Raw genomic sequence first — 18,829 nt, forward strand, 5'->3', positions numbered from 1 at the left:
CAGATGACAACCGAACTGATATCATATTCATTAAGTACCACCGCATATGTTCAATTGGTCGGATTACCAGAATATAGTTCATTTCCCCCCACCTTCTGATGTTCCCAGAATCTCTATGTTAACCAAGGTGTTTGCAAATGTAACATCAGTAGGGTAGAGAAAGGAAAAAGGGGGGAAGAGGAATTTATGACTGTCATAAACCTACCCCCAGGCCAACGTCATGACACCAGCCTTTCAAAGCACTTCATGGCTACAGATGTGAGTGCTACGGGTCGGTAGTCATTTAGGCAGGTTACCTGAGTGTTCTTGGGCACAGGGACTATGGTGGTCTGCTTGAAACATGTTGGTATTACAGACTCTGACAGGGAGAGGTTGAAAATGTCAGTGAAGACACTTGCTAGTTGGTCTGCGCATGCTCGCAGTACACGTCCTGCTAATCCGTCTGGCCCTGCGGCCTTGTGAATTTTCACCTGTTTAAAGGTCTTACTCACATCGGCTGCGGAGAGCGTGATCACACCGTCTTCCGTAACAGCTGGTGCTCTCATGCATGTTTCAGTATTATTTGCCTCATGGCGAGCATAGAGGTAGTTTAGCTCGTCTGGTAGGCTTGTGTCACTGGGCAGCTTGCAGCTGTGCTTCCCTTTGTAGCTGTGCTTCCCGTCTGGGTTAGAGTCCCGCTCCTTGAAAGAGGCAGCTCTACCCTTTAGCTCAGTGCAGATGTTGCCTGTAATCCATGGCTAATGGTTGGGGTATGTACGTACAATCACTGTGGGGACGACGTCATCGATCCACTTATTGATAAAAACGATGACTGATGTGGTGTACTCATCAATGCCATCGGAGGAATCCCGGAGCATATTCCAGTCTGTGCTAGCAAAACAGTCCTGTAGCTTAGCATCTGCTTCATCTGACCACCTTTTTTTTTATTGATCGAGTCACTGGTGCTTCCTGTTTTAATTTTTGCTTGTAAGCAGGAATCAGGAGGATAGAATTCTAATCAGATTTGCCAAATGGAGGGTGAGCTTTGTATGCGTCTGTGTGTGGAGTAAAGGTGGTCCAGAGTTTTTTGTTTTGTTTTTTCTCTCTCTCCTCTGGTTGTTTATTTAACATGCTGATAGAAATTTGGTAAGACGGATTTAAGATCCACTGCGTTAAATTCCCGGGCTACTAGGAGCGCTGCCTCTGGGTGAGCGTTTTCCTGTTTGCTAATGGCGGAATACAGCTTGTCAGTGCGGTCTTAGTGCCAGCATCAGTCTGATCAGGAGGCATTTCCGCACTTTGGACCAAACAAAATCAACTTGATACATTCATTTTCATCTCCTGATCCTCTAATCACGGTCAGTCAATGTTGAGAGGGCCGTTTCTATGGCAATTTTAAGAGGGAAGACAATCAAATCTGGAACAGATTTTTTTCGGGGATGGTACATAATGAAATTCAGTCTGTTATCTCTGTTATTGCCTGTGTTTCATTTAGAAAAAGCCCATGTTATCACACACAAACCTGCAGCCACAAGCTAGCTTGTCAGTTGGTGTTCGAAGTTGATGCTGTTCTGCCCACCGAGTAGTGACAGAGTTCTATTGAGCAGAGAACACTTTTTGACCATGTTCGTAATAACATTCTTTTCACTTTAATCATGCTAAATTCACTGATGAAGTAGTAAAACTTTTGAGCTATATATGGTAGAGACCTAAGGTTTTTCTGGTGCAGTTTATTTTCATAAACATAAAATGATTATTTCATTCTATGGATGAACACCCCATAATATTAACATTTGACATATTTTGATAGACCAAAGTATTAGCTATCTCACCATGTAAAAGAACAAGCTAATATAATGTTGTTCCTTAAATGCAACTAACTGGATTTATTTAAACTCCTTCAGACACCATAAAAGGCATTTCATTTACAATTACTGTCCAACAAGTATTTAAAGGCCTTGATTGTTTAATTCTAACAATAGATTATTCAAGTATGTAATACAAATATCCAAACTTAGTTTTCTTTCATAGCACTATTAAAAGCTCCAGGGTTAATTTCGTTAGCATTTTGACATGTTTTTTTTATTTTGTTTAGAACATAAAACATTTCACAAAGCATCATTTATCAATGTCGCTCTTGCTGCGGGTGATTCTTTGATCCACCTCTACACAGACGACACCATTCTGTATACATCTAGCCCTTCTTTGGACACTGTGTTAACAAACCTCTAAACGAGCTTCAATGCCATATAACACTCCTTCGTGGCCTCCAACTGCTCTGAAATGCTAGTAAAACTAAATGAATGCTCTTCTACCGATTGCTGCCCACACCCGCCTGCCCGACTAGCATCACTACTCTGGACGGTTCTGACTTAGAATATGTGGACAACTATAAATACCTAGGTGTCTGGCTAGACTGTAAACTCTCCTTCCAGATTCATATTAAGCATCTCCAATCCAAAACTAAATCTAGAATCTGCTTCCTATTTCACAACAAAGCCTCCTTCACTCATGCTGCCAAACATACCCTCCTAAAACTGACTATCCTACTGATCCTTGACATGGACGATGCCATTTACAAAATAGCCTCCAATGCTCTTCTCAGCAAACTGGATGCAGTCTATTACAGTGCCATCCGTTTTGCCCCATATACTGCCCACCACTGCAACCTGTATGCTCTCGTTGGCTAGTCCTCGCTATACTCATCACCAAACCCACTGGCTCCAGGTAATCTATAAGTCTTTGCTAGTTAAAGCTCCGCCTTATCTCAGCTCACTGGTCACCATAGCAACACCCACCCATAGCACGCGCTCCAGCAGGTATATTTCACTGGTCCTCCCCAAAGCCAACACCTCCTTTGGCCGCTTTTCCTTCCAGTTCTCTGCTGCCAATAACTGGAACGAATTGCAAAAATCACTGAAGTTGGAGACTTATATCTCCCTACCTAACTTTAAGCATCAGCTGTCAGAGCAGCTTACCGATCGCTGCAGCTGTAATCTGCATCTGTAAATAGCCCATCCAACCAACCTCATCCCATATTTGTTTTTGTTTTTCTTCTCTTTTGCACACCAGTATATCTACTTGCACATCCTCATCTGCTCATCTATCACGCCAGTGTTAATCTGCTAAATTGTAATTACTTCGCCACTTTATTGCCTTCTCTCCTTACTTAATTTGCACACACTGTATACAGATTTTTCTATTGTGTTATTGACTGTACGTTTATTTATTCCATGTGTAACTGTTGTTTTTGTCGCACTGCTTTGCCAGGTTGTAGTTGTAAATGAGAACTTGTTCTCAGCTGGCCTACCTGGTCAAATAAAAACATTATCCCTTAGGTCTAGCACAGCAAATACATCAATTGTTTAAGCATATGTTGCAGAATGGTGTTAAAAAATATATTTTTTCAGAATACTGCCAAAAACATATGGTCTCCATCAGTGACGGAGTTGACAACAGATACTCAAAATACATTTTTGTCTGTTTAATACAAACATTTGAAAATTACCCAATAAAAACAACCATTCTGTCTGATCTTTCAGCACTGTGACTGAGTTGATGTTTCACACTTGTCAAAAAAAAATTCTTAATTCAGGAGGTATACACAGTAGCAATTTATTCTGAACAAAAGTAAACGCAATATGCAACAATTTCAAAGATTTTACTGAGATACAGTTCATATAAGGAAATCCGTCAATTGAAATAAATTCATTAGGCCCTAATCTATGGATTTCACATGATGGAGAATACAGATCTGCATCTGTTGGTCACAGATACTTAAAAAAAAAAAAAGTAGGGGTGTGGATCAGAAAATCCAGTCAGTATCTGGTGCGACCACCATTTGCCTCATGCAGCGTGACACATCTCCTTCGCATAGAGTTGATCAAGCTGTGTATAGTGGCCTGTGGAATGTTGTCCTGCTCCTCTTCAAAGACTGTGCAAAGTTGCTGGATACTGTACACGTCGATCCAGAGCATCCCAAACATGCTGAATGGGTGACATATCTGGTGAATATGCAGGCCATGGAAGAACTGTGAAATGTTCAGCTTTCAGGAATTGTGTATAGATCCTTGCAACATGGGGTTCATTATCATGACATGATGGTGGCGAATATATGGCATGACAATGGGCCTCAGGATCTCGTCACGATATCTTTGTGTATTCAAATTGCCATCGATAAAATGCAATTGTGTTCGTTGTCCATAGCTTATGCCTGCCCATACCATAACCCCACCACCACTATGGGGCTCTCTGTTCACAATGTTGACATCAGCATACTTCTCACTCATACAACTCCATACACACTGTCTGCTATCTGCCCGGTACAGTTGAAACGGATGAATCTGTGAAGAGCACACTTGTCCAGCATCGCAGTGGCCGTTGAAGGTGAACATTTGCCCACTGAAGTTGGTTACGACACCAAACTGCAGTCATGTAAAGACCCTTGTGATGACGAAGAGCACGCAGATGAGCTTCCCTGAGATGGTTTCTGACAGTTTGTGCAGAAATTCTTTGGTTGTGCAAACCCACAGTTTCATCAGCTGTCCGGGTGGCTGGTCTCAGATGATCCTGCAGGTGAAGAAGCCGGATGTGGAGGTCCTGGGCTGGCGTGGTTACACGTGGTCTGCGGTTCTGAGGCCGGTTGGACATACTTCCAAATTTTCTAAAATGACGGAGGTGGCTTATGGTAGAGAAATTATCTGGCAACAGCTCTGGTGGACATTTCACCAGTCAGCATGACAATTGCACGCTTCCTCAAAACTTTACATCTCTGGCAATGTTGTGTGACAAAATGCATGTTTTAGAGTGGCCTTTTATTGTCCCCAGCACAAGGTGTACCTGTGTAATGATCATGCTGTTAAATCAACTTCTTGATATGCCACACCTGTCAGGTGGATGGATTATCTTGGCAAATGAGTAATGCTTACTAACAGGGATGTTTTTGTACACAATTTCTGGGATCTTTTATTTCAACCCATGAAACATGGGACCAATACTTTACATATGGTATTTATATATACTTTTAATAAATATATCACACACTACATGACCAAAAGTATGTGGACACCTGCTCGTTCAACATCTCCTTCCAAAATCATGGGCATGAATATGGAGTTGGTCCCCTCTTTGCTGCTATAACAGCCTCCACTCTTCTGGGAAGTCTTTCCACTAGACGTTGGAACATTGCTGTGGGGACTTGCTTCCAAGGTACAATTTAAGTTATGATCTGACATCATATTCTTTATGTTCCAATGGACACTTTCAACTGGTTGAGAAATGGAAATATTGTTCCATTCCCCAACCTTTTGATGCTCCCATAATCTCTCTGTTAACAAAGGGCTTTCCAAGAGTCCATTCTGTAGAGTGGAGAGAAAAGGTGGAAATATTGTTCCATTCCCCAACCTTTTGATGCTCCCATAATCTCTCTGTTAACAAAGGGCTTTCCAAGAGTCCATTCTGTAGAGTGGAGAGAAAAGGTGGAAAGGTATTTTATTGGGGGGGGGGGGGGGTCATAAACCACACCCAACAGGGCAACTTCATGACATTCCCCCTTTGTTGGGTTTGATCTTGCGATTATCCTGCAAGATCCCGACGACACACTGAGCGTAAATATATATATTGATTGCAATTATTCCCGAATGAGTGAGCGTTCATGTGCAAAGTATTAGCATTTCAATTGTTATAATTATTAACTTTGTAGTGTCTTATCTCAGTCGACCCCCACTTCCCTTTTGTCCACCAAGCTGCGATGCCGGTTTAGCCCACTAGGGCACATTCCCCTATAATTTCCTTGTACCAATATCTACTTGTTTGTTTGTGCATTTCTGTGATTATTTAGTTAGTAAATAAAGGATTTAAGACAATTGATGTATGGATGACTCATAGTGAAGACTGGGTTTGTGCAGATAACCAACAATTTACGATGCCTGGAATGAGACTAACGTGAGGTAAAGAATAACTCATTAATTAGAAGACTAATTGATCAGATATTAAAATATCTGAAAGTTATATTAGGAAAATTATAACTTTGTAATGTGAATATTTTCCTTGGTGCCCCGACTTCCTAGTTAATTACATCTACTTGATTAGTTAATCACGTAATAATAATTACAGAGAATTAATTTGATAAATTAAAAATAAGTCTTGAGTTTAATGATGCCAAAGACACGACAATGTGTTCTAAGATTATCCCTGTCTAGGGGCCTGTCTGCTCCTCACTGTTCTCATTGTGGAGTTTACAACTAGATTTGCTTTCTGCTCTTGCGGCCTCGTACGGTTTTGCAAGTGGTCTCGACCCCCCCCCCACCCCCCCCACCGGCCTCGACGAGGCTTATCATGGGCGAGTATTCCCCCCCCTTTGTGTCTCGGGACCCCCCCACCAGCGGGGGATGTGGGTATACGAGGCACAAACGAAAAGGTCGGACCCTATGTACAAGTTGTCAGCGACCGCGTCATGAGAATGGCGCTAACCTTTTCACCAAATCTCCTGGTGTTTGTGCTTCAAAACACTCAGTGGCTGTCGAGGCCTGTCAGTCACCACAGCATCCGCGTTTGGCAACCTCTTCAGTACCTGGGAACTGAGACAAGGATATCTTTCTGTGATATTGCAAAGTGTTTCACCAGTGGGAGTCATCGGGTCAGTTGCTGGACTGACGCCATTAGTGTCCTTGTAAGGGGTGACAGTCCACCACAAAGCGGAAGATGTATAATCGGAAGCAGAGTACACTTTGCGCGCCGACGCTTTTACTGCTCTGGTGGCTGCGGTGCTTGCGGAAGTGTCCGAAGGACAAGAGAAGTTCATCACAGCAACAATATTGCATGACTCCAAGGAGAAGGGAGGATGCGCATTCACAGAGACTGCTGGCTCGAAATCATGAAAAGAATGGTCAATCAGGTTTGCTGATGGAATGTATTGACATCTCGTAATATCTCCTTGGATCGGATTCTGCACCAAGAGGTTTCTAAACGTCTTTTTCCCAAGGGATACTTTCAACACATACCCCTCATGGATGACTGCGCTGCAGCTAGCGTTGGGGGAAGACAATGTGGTCAGTGGAAAAGGCAATGTGGCCTGTGACCATAAATGTCAGTGGTAGTAACCGATCCATAAAGTCTGCTCCAAGTAGCAGGGGTTCAGATTCGAGGCTGGTAACATACACAGAATGAACGAGCAATACGTCCTGGAAGTGTAGTTTCAGCATGAGACTCAATGTGAGAGGCGAGGTAGTCTGAGTGAAACCTCGAAGTGTAGTGTCGCATCGTTCCACTTTTAACCAACGTTTAGTTGGCTTCAAAGCCCTTTTGAGATCATTGAACAATGTTTGAGAGATGAGCGATATTGTCGCGCCCGAATCAATTAGTGCATGACAAGTTAACTTCTTTGGGGTAGGGGGCAGTATTTTCACGTATTTTCACAGTATTTTCATTTTTAAACTGCCTGCTACTCAGGCCCAGATGCTAGGATATGCATATTATTTGGATAGAAAACACTGAAGTTTCTAAAACTGTTTGAATGATGTCTGTGAGTATAACAGAACTCGTATGGCAGGCAAAAACCTGAGGAAAAAATCCAACCAGGAAGTGGGAAATCTGAGGTTTGTAGGTTTTCAAGTCTTAGCCTATCCAATATACAGTGTCTGTGGGGTCATATTGCACTTCCTACGGCTTCCACTAGGTGTCAACAGTCTTTAGAACCTTGTTTCAGGCTTCTACTGTGAAGTGGGAGAGAATGAGAGCTGATTGAGTCATGGGTCTGCCAGAAGGACATGTGCTCAGTCAGGCGCGCGCCCCCGTGAGAGATAGCTCCGTTCCCTCTCATTTCTAAAGACAAAGGAATTCTCCGGTTGAAAAATTATTGATGATTTATGATAACAACATCCTAAAGATTGATTATATACATCGTTTGACATGTTTCTACAAACTGTAATATAACTTTTTTGACTTTGTCTGGACCTAGTGCCTGCGCATTTCGATTACTGTACTAAATGCGCAAACAAAAATGAGGTATTTGGACATAAATGATTTACTTTTTTGAACAAAACTAACATTTATTGTGGAACTGGGATTCCTGTGAGTCCATTCTGATGAAGATCATCAAAGGTAAGTGAATATTTATAATGCTAATTCTGACTTTTGTTGACGCCATAACATGGCCGGTATCTGTATTGCTTGTTTTGGTCTCTGAGCGCTGTACTCAGATTATTCCATGGTGTGCTTTTTCCGCAAAGCTTTTTTGAAATCTGACACAGCAGTTGCATTAAGGAGAAGTATATCTTTAATTCCTTGCATAACAGTTGTATTTTCATCAACATTTATAATGAGTATTTCTGTAAATTGACATAGCTCTCTGCACTGTCACCGGATGTTTTGGAGTTCAAAAGTAACAATGCGCCAATGTAAACAGAGATTTTTCTATGTAAATATGAGCTTTATCGAACAAAACATACATGTATTGTGTAACATGAAGTCCTATGAGTGCCATCTGATGAAGATCATCAAAGGTTAGTGATTCATTTTTATCTCTATTTCTGCTTTTTTGTGACTCCTCTCTTTGGCTGGAAAAATGGCTGGTTTTTGTGACTAGGTACTGAACTAACATAATCGCATGGTATGCTTTCGTCGTAAAGCCTTTTTGAAATCGGACACCGTGGTGGGATTAACAACAAGTTTATCTTTAATATGGTGTATGTAAACATGTATGTTTGAGGAATTTTAATTATGAGATTTCTGTTTGAATTCGGCGCCCTGCACTTTCACTGGATGTTGGTCAGGTGGGATGTTAACGTCCCACGTACCCTAGAGAGGTTAAGCAGTCCTCCAGGACTGTTTCCAGGTATAGCCATTCAGATTCGCGTTTAGTGGACATATTTCCCACAAAGTGGAGTGGTCGTTCGCAACGACGTGATGTGCCATTTCGGTTCAAGGTGAAAGCAGATCGACTTTTTGGATATTGACTGGGTTTGGCTTTAACCTGTTGCGACTCTAGGGGCAGTATTTTCATTTTTGGGAAAAAAACTTTCCCGTTTTAAACGGGATATTTTGTCAGGACAAGATGCTAGAATATGCATATAATTGACAGCTTTGGGTAGAAAACACTCTAACGTTTCCAAAACTGTAAAGATATTGTCTGTGAGTATAACAGAACTGATGTTGCAGGCGAAAGCCTGAGAAAAATCCAATCCGGAAGTGCCCCATATTTTGAAAGCGCTGCGTTCCGATGAGTCCCTATTGAGCTGTGAATGCCCTATCAACCAGCTTACGCTTTCTACGTATTCCCCAAGGTGTCTACAGCATTGTGACGTAGTTTTACGCATTTATGTTGAAGAATAGCCGTAGGCGGCTACATTGCGTAAGTGGTCACATGATGGCTCCCAGGGTGACTCTCACGTAAAATACAGAGGTAGCCGTTACTCCAATCGGTCCTACTGAAAAACGAATTGTCCCGACGAATATATATATATATATATATATATATATATATATATATATATATATATATATATATATATATATATATATATATATATATATATATATATATATATATATATAAAATTACCTTTATTTAACTAGGCAAGTCAGTTAAGAACAAATTCTTATTTTCAATGACGGCCTAGGAACAGTGAGTAGATAGATATTAGAAAAACACTTTGAGGATTGATTATAAACAACATTTGCCATGTTTTTGTCGATATTATGGAACTAATTTGGAATATTTTTTGCCGTTTTCGTGACTGCAATTTCCGGGCCATTTCTCAGCCAAACGTGAAGAACAAACGGAGCTATTTAGCCTACAAAAATAAAACTTTGGCTATCTACCTGGGAGTCTCGTGAGTGAAAACATCCGAAGTTCATCAAGGGTGAACTATTTAATTTGATTGCTTTTCTGATTTTCGTGACAAGATTGCCTGCTGCTAGCAAGGCATAATGCTATGCTAGTCTATGATAAACTTACACAAATGCTTGTCTAGTTTTGGCTGTAAAGCATATTTTGAAAATCTGAAACGACAGGGTGATTAACAAAAGGCTAAGCTGTGTTCCAATATATTTCACTTGTGATTTTCATGAATAGGAAGATTTTCTAGGAAGATTTATGTCTGTTGCGTTATGCTAATTAGTGTCAGGCGATGATTACACTCTGGACCCGGGATGGGGAGTCACAAGAAGTTTTAACAAAGCTTTTGACCTTTTTCTTCTATAGACAAAGTCTATGGGCTTGTTTCTTGATCAAGCAGGCCCTGGATAGGGTCTTGAGTGAGAGCGGGAGAAATTAGATATTTAATGTCCTTGTAAGGGTGTTAATTCCTGCAGACCTGGTATCCGGCAATTCCCCGTCTAGTCCTATCTTTTACCCTTTCTCAAATTTTTCTCGCTTTAGTTCTTCATATAGTGGAACTTCTAGAGAACATTGGTCTACATTTTGATCATCCTTTAAAACCCTTTGTTACCCTTGTGCTCTGACACTTTGTGTGGGTTGGGTGCAAGAACGTAGAGAACAGGTCGATTGTAGTGGTAGTCATTTCGATGGCGATGTACTTTACAGTTATTTCGACCGTGGTTATTGGTTTCATCTCTCAATGCTCCAATACCTGATAATGCACCCTCCTAACTGGAGTGAGTGCTCCTGGTCAAACTTCAAGCCGAGTGGTCAGGGCTCTTAGCGTTGCGAGCTTTTGATGCTTCAATTGCTGTGCTTGCAAGCTCCCTGAGTTATAAGATAGGCAAGCCAACGTGGGCTGTAGGGCCCAAGAAGGTAATGAAAGTGGGATACATGTTCGACAGAAACATTTGTTTGAATGGTAACAGCTCTTCCATTCCTGTTTCAGTGAGTAGACCAAAGTAAACTGAACGAAGCCTATGATCTGAGCATGTTTAACATTGTTAGCCAGTGAGCTATCGTGTTTGCGAGTCACAACCACTGAATTCTAATTTCAAAGCTGTGGCAAGTTTAGCGTAGTCGTTTAGCACGTGGTGCTGTTTTAGACGAATGAACCTCGTCAAGTCTATTTGACATTTGCTTCAACAAGATGAAGCCTGTCAGAACCCGTAAGCATTCAGGAACCCATCCAATGCGTCCTCTATGTCAGCTAGGAACGTCTCAGTATCGTTTGGCTGACCTGGAATGGGGTCTAAAGTGGGGAAATTCTTGACGAGTTTGTCAAGGCGTTCCGTGGCCGCTGGCGGAGAGGGGAGGGTTGGCTTCATCCTGTGAGGAAATTGCCGCCAAGAGGAGAAGCAAAGCTTTGGCTGTGTTGGCGAAGAGGTGCCATATTACTCAGTTACGAATGGCCAAGAGAAGACTGAGGGACACATGAGGGAGGCCAAGTCTGAAACCTCCAATCATCTCCACTTCTTTGAGTACCGGACTCCGGTTGCTTGGTTGGGTAGTCGTGTGACCGTTCTGGAATTCCACCAGATTGTACCTAAAGGTGGTATTCTGCTGCATTGCAGAGTCCACTTGAGCGCTTAGAGTACTGATTTTGGACACATGAGTGTCACACTTGCTCCTTTCGGTCTCAAACTTATCTGTCATTGTTTGCAGATAGAGCTCCTGAGTACAGAGCGAGAGATTCAGTGATGAGATTTCCTCCGCATGCTTAGAAATCAATATTTCCATCTTCATCACCTGAGTTCTCTCATCATTCATTTGGTCAGCGACTTCAATGAGTTCTGCTGATTTGTCGTCCAACTTAGTCATTGTGTTCATTATCTGATCGTCTTTGGTCTGCAGCATTTGGAGTAGAACATTGTTACTTTGAGTAACGTTCAACCAAACTGCATGCATGTTATCAAATTGCGTGCTCCTGTTTGTAGATAACTCGACAGATTTATTTTGTTTGGAGTGGACTACATCGTATTTAGTTTTGGCTAAATCGAGTTCTTCCTGGAGACAACGATTTTGTTGAAGAGTTTGTGCTCGTTCATCATCATAAGTATTTGCCATTATTTTTAATTGTTTAGATTTCAAACACAGTTCCTTGGCTAGCAGAATGTTTTAATTTCCTGCTTTTGTCAATAGTTGCTCGGTTCTCTCCACCTGTCATGTCAGTCATGTCTTGCACATGCTTCAGCTGTGCACTGTGGTATTGGACCGATGCTAGTCTTTGATGGCGATACATAAGGGCTAAAGTGGAGAGCGTTTCGCAATTTCTGCTGTTTTTCTGCTAATGGCATAGTTAGGGTCGGTATCGCTGCTGATGTCAGATATCAATCCTTTTATGGGAGGAGGTTCACTAATTAGAGGAGGAGTGGTGACCACCTCTGATAGCTTGCACAATAATATTTAGAGGAAAAATTAAGCTTTTTTTCAAAATTTGGGTTGGGAATTCATTGGAAGCTGCAAAGATGATTTGAATCTATTTATAGATGTTAATGAACCATCAATACTGTATCAGTAATGTGGGAGTTGGATGTGAATGAATTTAGCAAAAGCAAATTGATTAATCAATGATAATGATTAATCATACCTGGTTAGGCTATCTGGCAATTAAACTTTAATAAAACTGAGAAGTTGGTTCATATAGGTTAATATGGGAACGTTTAAAATGTAACCAATTAAATTGAATGAGACGATGATATCCAATCAATTGAGATTGTCTGGATTATCATAAGTGTAAACAGTAGTTTAAATGTTAGGGTACATTCATCACCAGGTTCATATGTCCCTAAGGCCAAAGCCACATGGGATTCCCGCTGGAGGCAGGACTTCATTCAGTACTGGGTAGTCCTGAATGAACTTTGATTAAATCTGTCAAATTTGCAAATGCAAAGTTAATGATACATCAAAACTGTATAGGTTATTTGGGAATTAAACTTTAATTAATCTGAGAGCCTTGTTGCTCTAGGTTAATGTGAAAAAGTTGAAATTGTCTCATTGTAGAAAACCAATCAATTTAGATATTATTTAAACGATCTATCTGAAAAGGTAAGTCTGGCAATTTTACTTATTAGTTCAATTGAATGAGATATCGATATCCAATCAATTGCGATTGGCTGGTTATCATAAGTAACCACGTGATGCACTTTTGGGTGTCACCTAAATTAAATACAGAATCTTATGTATTCTAATAACTGGCCATTCTGAAAAGGAAAATGCAACTTACACTTTTACAATTTACACTGAGCTGTGCTTCGATAAATGGGTCGAAGATGGAAGACTGGTTTCCCCAGCAGAGATCACCATTGTCCTTAGATTCTTCAATCTGGTCAGAGTGTTGTAGAGTGGATATGTTGAAGTCCCTGTCGTTCTCAGGAGATTGTCTGTCCTTTCCTAGGTCACATACGTTTACAGCTGCAGCTGATAACTCAACGTCTAGGATGTATCTTCTTCTTTAGTGAATAAGATTTAAAAGTTCATACCAAGTTGTCATACTCAGCTCGTGCTGTATTCTAGCAGGTCTAGTCGAAATTCATCCTTCCAGCGTGGTGATTGTCACCTCCACGTTGAAATGAGCCCTTTTAAATGTATGGACACCAGTCCTTACGTCATCGGGAACTGAGGTTGACTTCCGTACTGTGGGAGAGAAGGGCGTGTTACATAGATCTCAACCAATGTCTGTTCACTTGGGCGTGGCCACTGAGTGAGCATAGTTTACTTATGAAAACAATTCTCTCATTTAGAAGCTAAAATTACATTTAGTCTTTGCACAAATAGTTTCATTTTTAAACATTTAAATTGCACAACAATTCCACTCAACTGAATTTACCACAGGTGGACTCCAGTTTGGTTGTAGAAACATGAAGGATGATTAATGGAGACAGGGTGCACCTGAACTCAATTTTGAGTCTCATAGCAAAGGATCTGAATACTTATGTAAATAAGGTATTTTTAGTTGTTTTCTTATATTTGCAAACATTTCTAACCTGTTTTTTGCCTTGTCATTATGGGGTATTGTGTGTAGATTAATGAGGATTCATAGTATGGTTTACTGTAGATATAGTAAGCCATACCTAGACTGTACAATGGTGAACAACCATCCCCCAACACGTAACAAAACCTTACTGTCTGCGTGTCTCTCTTTGTTTGCCTATGTGTCCATGCAGATCCAGGGCATCAATTTGCTGGTGCGGTGGCTTCTCGGAGTGAAGAACAACCAGAGTAAATCGGGCAACTCCACTCCCCCCAGGGGTACGCGCAATGCTGTCGGGGGTATGCCAAATAAAAATGTGGTCCACTTTTTTAAATTAAAAAACGCTCACATTTTGGGGGGTTTAAATTTAATTCTTCACATTTTCAAACAGTCCATTTATATTTTCCAACGGGGCTATACATTTGGGTGAGTTTTTCTCGCCTAAGTAGCCCCAGTTTCACTGGCAAAAATAATCTAGTGTTCAGCGAAATAACAACACAATGCCAAATACAAGTAGCCTAGTCAAATAATGAACATCCAATCACATTAACCGTTACTCCCTTGCTGGAATTCCACTAACGGTCCTTATGTAGCCAAACGTAGCTGCTGCTCATTCCGTTTGCTGACTCGAGACACAAACCAGCTCTACTGGTAGTATTACAACTACCAGCAGTGCTACACCTGCACCTGATGACAACACAAGTCGTTCTGCTTCCCGAGCACATCCAATGCTAGCATCAGTAATTTTACATTTGTTGTTAGCCCAGCTATTATGGGCACTGGCAGTTGTGAATCTGATGCAGCTGAAGAGCTACTGCCCCCTTAACCGGGAAAGCACCGAACAACAGACAGGGACGTAGGACCATCGAAGAGGTGCAAATATGATGAGAACTACATTGATTTGGGGTTCACTTATATTGGGAGGTAGTGCCTTTCCTCAGCCACAGTGTGTTATATGTGCAAAAAGTACTATCTCGATTAAACCTCCACATAATCTTCCGGCGCCGACAGAGATGGCCGCCTCGCTTCGCGTTCCTAGGAAACTATGCAGTTTTTTGTTTTTTTTACGTGTTATTTCTTACATTAGTACCCCAGGTCATCTTAGGTTTCATTACATACAGTCGAGAAGAACTACTGAATATAAGATCAGCGTCAACTCACCATCAGTACGACCAAGAATATGTTTTTCGCGACGCGGATCCTGTGTTCTGCCTTACAAACAGGACAACGGAGTGGATCCCATGCAGCGACCCAAAAAAACGACTCCGAAAAAGAGGGAAACGAGGCGGTCTTCTGGTCAGACTCCGGAGACGGCACACCGTGCACCACTCCCTAGCATTCTTCTTGCCAATGTCCAGTCTCTTGACAACAAGGTTGATGAAATCCGAGCAAGGTTAGCATTCCAGAGGGACATCAGAGACTGTAACGTTCTTTGCTTCACGGAAACGTGGCTCACTGGAGACGCTATCCGAGGCGGTGCAGCCAACGGGTTTCTCCACGCATCGCGCCAACAGAAACAAACATCTTTCTGGTAAGAAGAGGGGCGGGGGCGTATGCCTTATGGCTAACGTGACATGGTGTGATGAAAGAAACATACAGGAACTCAAATCCTTCTGTTCACCTGATTTAGAATTCCTCACAATCAAATGTAGACCGCATTATCTACCAAGAGAATTCTCTTCGATTATAATCACAGCCGTATATATCCCCCCCAAGCAGACACATCGATGGCTCTGAACAAACTTTATTTAACTCTTTGCAAACTGGAAACCATTTATCCGGAGGCTGCATTCATTGTAGCTGGGGATTTTAACAAGGCTAATCTGAAAACAAGACTCCCTAAATTTTATCAGCATATCGATTGCGCAACCAGGGGTGGAAAGACCTTGGATCATTGTTACTCTAACTTCCGCAACGCATATAAGGCCCTGCCCCGCCCCCCCTTTCGGAAAAGCTGACCACGACTCCAATTTGTTGATCCCTGCCTACAGACAGAAACTAAAACAAGAGGCTCCCACGCTGAGGTCTGTCCAACGCTGGTCCGACTAAGCTGACTCCACACTCCAAGACTGCTTCCATCACATGGACTGGGATATGTTTCGTATTGCGTCAGATAACAATATTGACGAATACGCTGATTCGGTGTGCGAGTTCATTAGAACGTGCGTTGAAGATGTCGTTCCCATAGCAACGATTAAAACATTCCCTAACCAGAAACCGTGGATTGATGGCAGCATTCGCGTGAAATTGAAAAAGCGAACCACTGCTTTTAATCAGGGCAAGGTGTCTGGTAACATGACCGAATACAAACAGTGCAGCTATTCCCTCCGCAAGGCTATCAAACAAGCTAAGCGTCAGTACAGAGACAAAGTAGAATCTCAATTCAAGAGGCATGTGGCAGGGTCTACAGTCAATCACGGACTACAGGAAGAAATCCAGCCCAGTCACGGACCAGGATGTCTTGCTCCCAGGCAGACTAAATAACTTTTTTGCACGCTTTGAGGACAATACAGTGCCACTGACACGGCCTGCAACGAAAACATGCGGTCTCTCCTTCACTGCCGCCGAGGTGAGTAAGACATTTAAACGTGTTAACCCTCGCAAGGCTGCAGGCCCAGACGGCATCCCCAGCCGCGCCCTCAGAGCATGCGCAGACCAGCTGGCCGGTGTGTTTACGGACATATTCAATCAATCCCTATACCAGTCTGCTGTTCCCACATGCTTCAAGAGCATGTTCCTGTTCCCAAGAAAGCTAAGGTAACTGAGCTAAACGACTACCACCCCGTAGCACTCACTTCCGTCATCATGAAGTGCTTTGAGAGACTAGTCAAGGACCATATCACCTCCACCCTACCTGACACCCTAGACCCACTCCAATTTGCTTACCGCCCAAATAGGTCCACAGACGATGCAATCTCAACCACACTGCACACTGCCCTAACCCATCTGGACAAGAGGAATACCTATGTGAGAATGCTGTTCATTGACTACAGCTCGGCATTCAACACCATAGTACCCTCCAAGCTCGTCATCAAGCTCGAGACCCTGGGTCTCGACCCCACCCTGTGCAACTGGGTACTGGACTTCCTGATGGGCCGCCCCCAGGTGGTGAGGGAAGGCAACAACATCTCCTCCCCGCTGATCCTCAACACTGGGGCCCCACAAGGGTGCGTTCTGAGCCCTCTCCTGTACTCCCTGTTCACCCACGACTGCATGGCCACGCACGCCTCCAACTCAATCATCAAGTTTGCGGACGACACAACAGTGGTAGGCTTGATTACCAACAATGACGAGACGGCCTACAGGGAGGAGGTGAGGGCCCTCGGAGTGTGGTGTCAGGAAAATAACCTCACACTCAACGTCAACAAAACTAAGGAGATGATTGTGGACTTCAGGAAACAGCAGAGGGAACACACCCTATCCACATCGATGGAACAGTAGTGGAGAGGGTAGCAAGTTTTAAGTTCCTTGGCATACACATCACAGACAAACTGAATTGGTCCACTCACACAGACAGCATTGTGAAGAAGGCGCAGCAGCGCCTCTTCAACCTCAGGAGGCTGAAGAAATTTGGCTTGTCACCAAAAGCACTCACAAACTTCTACAGATGCACAATCGAGAGCATCCTGGCGGGCTGTATCACCGCCTGGTACGGCAACTGCTCCGCCCTCAACCGTAAGGCTCTCCAGAGGGTAGTGAGGTCTGCACAACGCATCACCGGGGGCAAACTACCTGCCCTCCAGGACACCTACACCACCCGATGTTACAGGAAGGCCATAAAGATCATCAAGGACATCAACCACCCGAGCCACTGCCTGTTCACCCCGCTATCATCCAGAAGGCGAGGTCAGTACAGGTGCATCAAAGCTGGGACCGAGAGACTGAAAAACAGCTTCTATCTCAAGGCCATCAGACTGTTAAACAGCCACCACTAACATTGAGTGGCTGCTGCCAACACACTGACACTGACTCAACTCCAGCCACTTTAATAATGGGAATTGATGGGAAATGATGTAAATATATCACTAGCCACTTTAAACAATGCTACCTTATATAATGTTACTTACCCGACATTATTCATCTCATATGCATACGTATATACTGTACTCTATATCATCGACTGTATCCTTATGTAATACATGTATCACTAGCCACTTTTACTATGCCACTTTGTTTACATACTCATCTCATATGTATATACTGTACTCGATACCATCTACTGTATCTTGCCTATGCTGCTCTGTACCATCACTCATTCATATATCCTTATGTACATATTCTTTATCCCCTTACACTGTGTACAAGACAGTAGTTTTGGAATTGTTAGTTAGATTACTTGTTGGTTATTACTACATTGTCGGAACTAGAAGCACAAGCATTTCGCTACACTCGCATTAACATCTGTTAACCATGTGTATGTGACAAATACAATTTGATTTGATTTGACTCTTATGCAGACATTTAGAAACAAAACATGGCAATTTGAAAAATAAGCCACAGGAGTTTTTTGAGCAAAAACTTTGAGTAGTAAGACATGTATAAAAGCAACAGATAACATTAATAGGAAGGTGCTCGAAGTGTCTTATATGGCGAGCTACCGAGTGGCTAGGACAGGCAAGCCCCATACTATTGTAGAGTACTTCATTCTTCCTGCTGCCGTGGATTTGGCTGGGACAATGCTGGGAAAAGGCCAAAAAAACTATACAGACAATGACTTCATCAAACAACACTGTTTCACAAGGCATCAGTGGCATAACAGGAGATGTTTTGAATCAATTATTGCTTCGCATACAAGCCAGTGAATTCTATGCGTTACAGCTGGATGACTGAACAGACGTGGTAGGCTTGGCACAGCTCCTGGTATATGTCCGTAACGTTTATGGGGGGGACAATTAAGGAAGACATCCTCTTCTGGAAACCAGGACAACAGTAGAAGATATTTCTTAAGTACTGGACAGCTTTGTGACATCAAATGGACTTTGGTATCTGTACTGATGGCG

The 18,829-nt window shown here is 42.5% G+C and overlaps 1 long non-coding RNA gene across 1 annotated transcript in view; it reads right to left on the reverse strand.

Annotated features, from left to right (window-relative positions):
- Positions 1-3,562: 3,562 nt before the first annotated feature.
- Positions 3,563-18,829, reverse strand: part of LOC149977460 (uncharacterized) — a 30,946-nt gene continuing 15,679 nt past the window's right edge. The window contains exons 2-3 of the long non-coding RNA XR_016486679.1: positions 13,083-13,492; positions 3,563-5,436 (exon numbers count right to left, since the gene is read on the reverse strand). This is a non-coding gene — a long non-coding RNA (uncharacterized LOC149977460). The remainder of the gene's footprint in view (positions 5,437-13,082; positions 13,493-18,829) is intronic.

Source organism: Oncorhynchus mykiss, chromosome 15 (assembly GCF_057628025.1).
Source record: "Oncorhynchus mykiss isolate SJ-2025 chromosome 15, ASM5762802v1, whole genome shotgun sequence".
Taxonomy (NCBI): domain Eukaryota; kingdom Metazoa; phylum Chordata; class Actinopteri; order Salmoniformes; family Salmonidae; genus Oncorhynchus; species Oncorhynchus mykiss.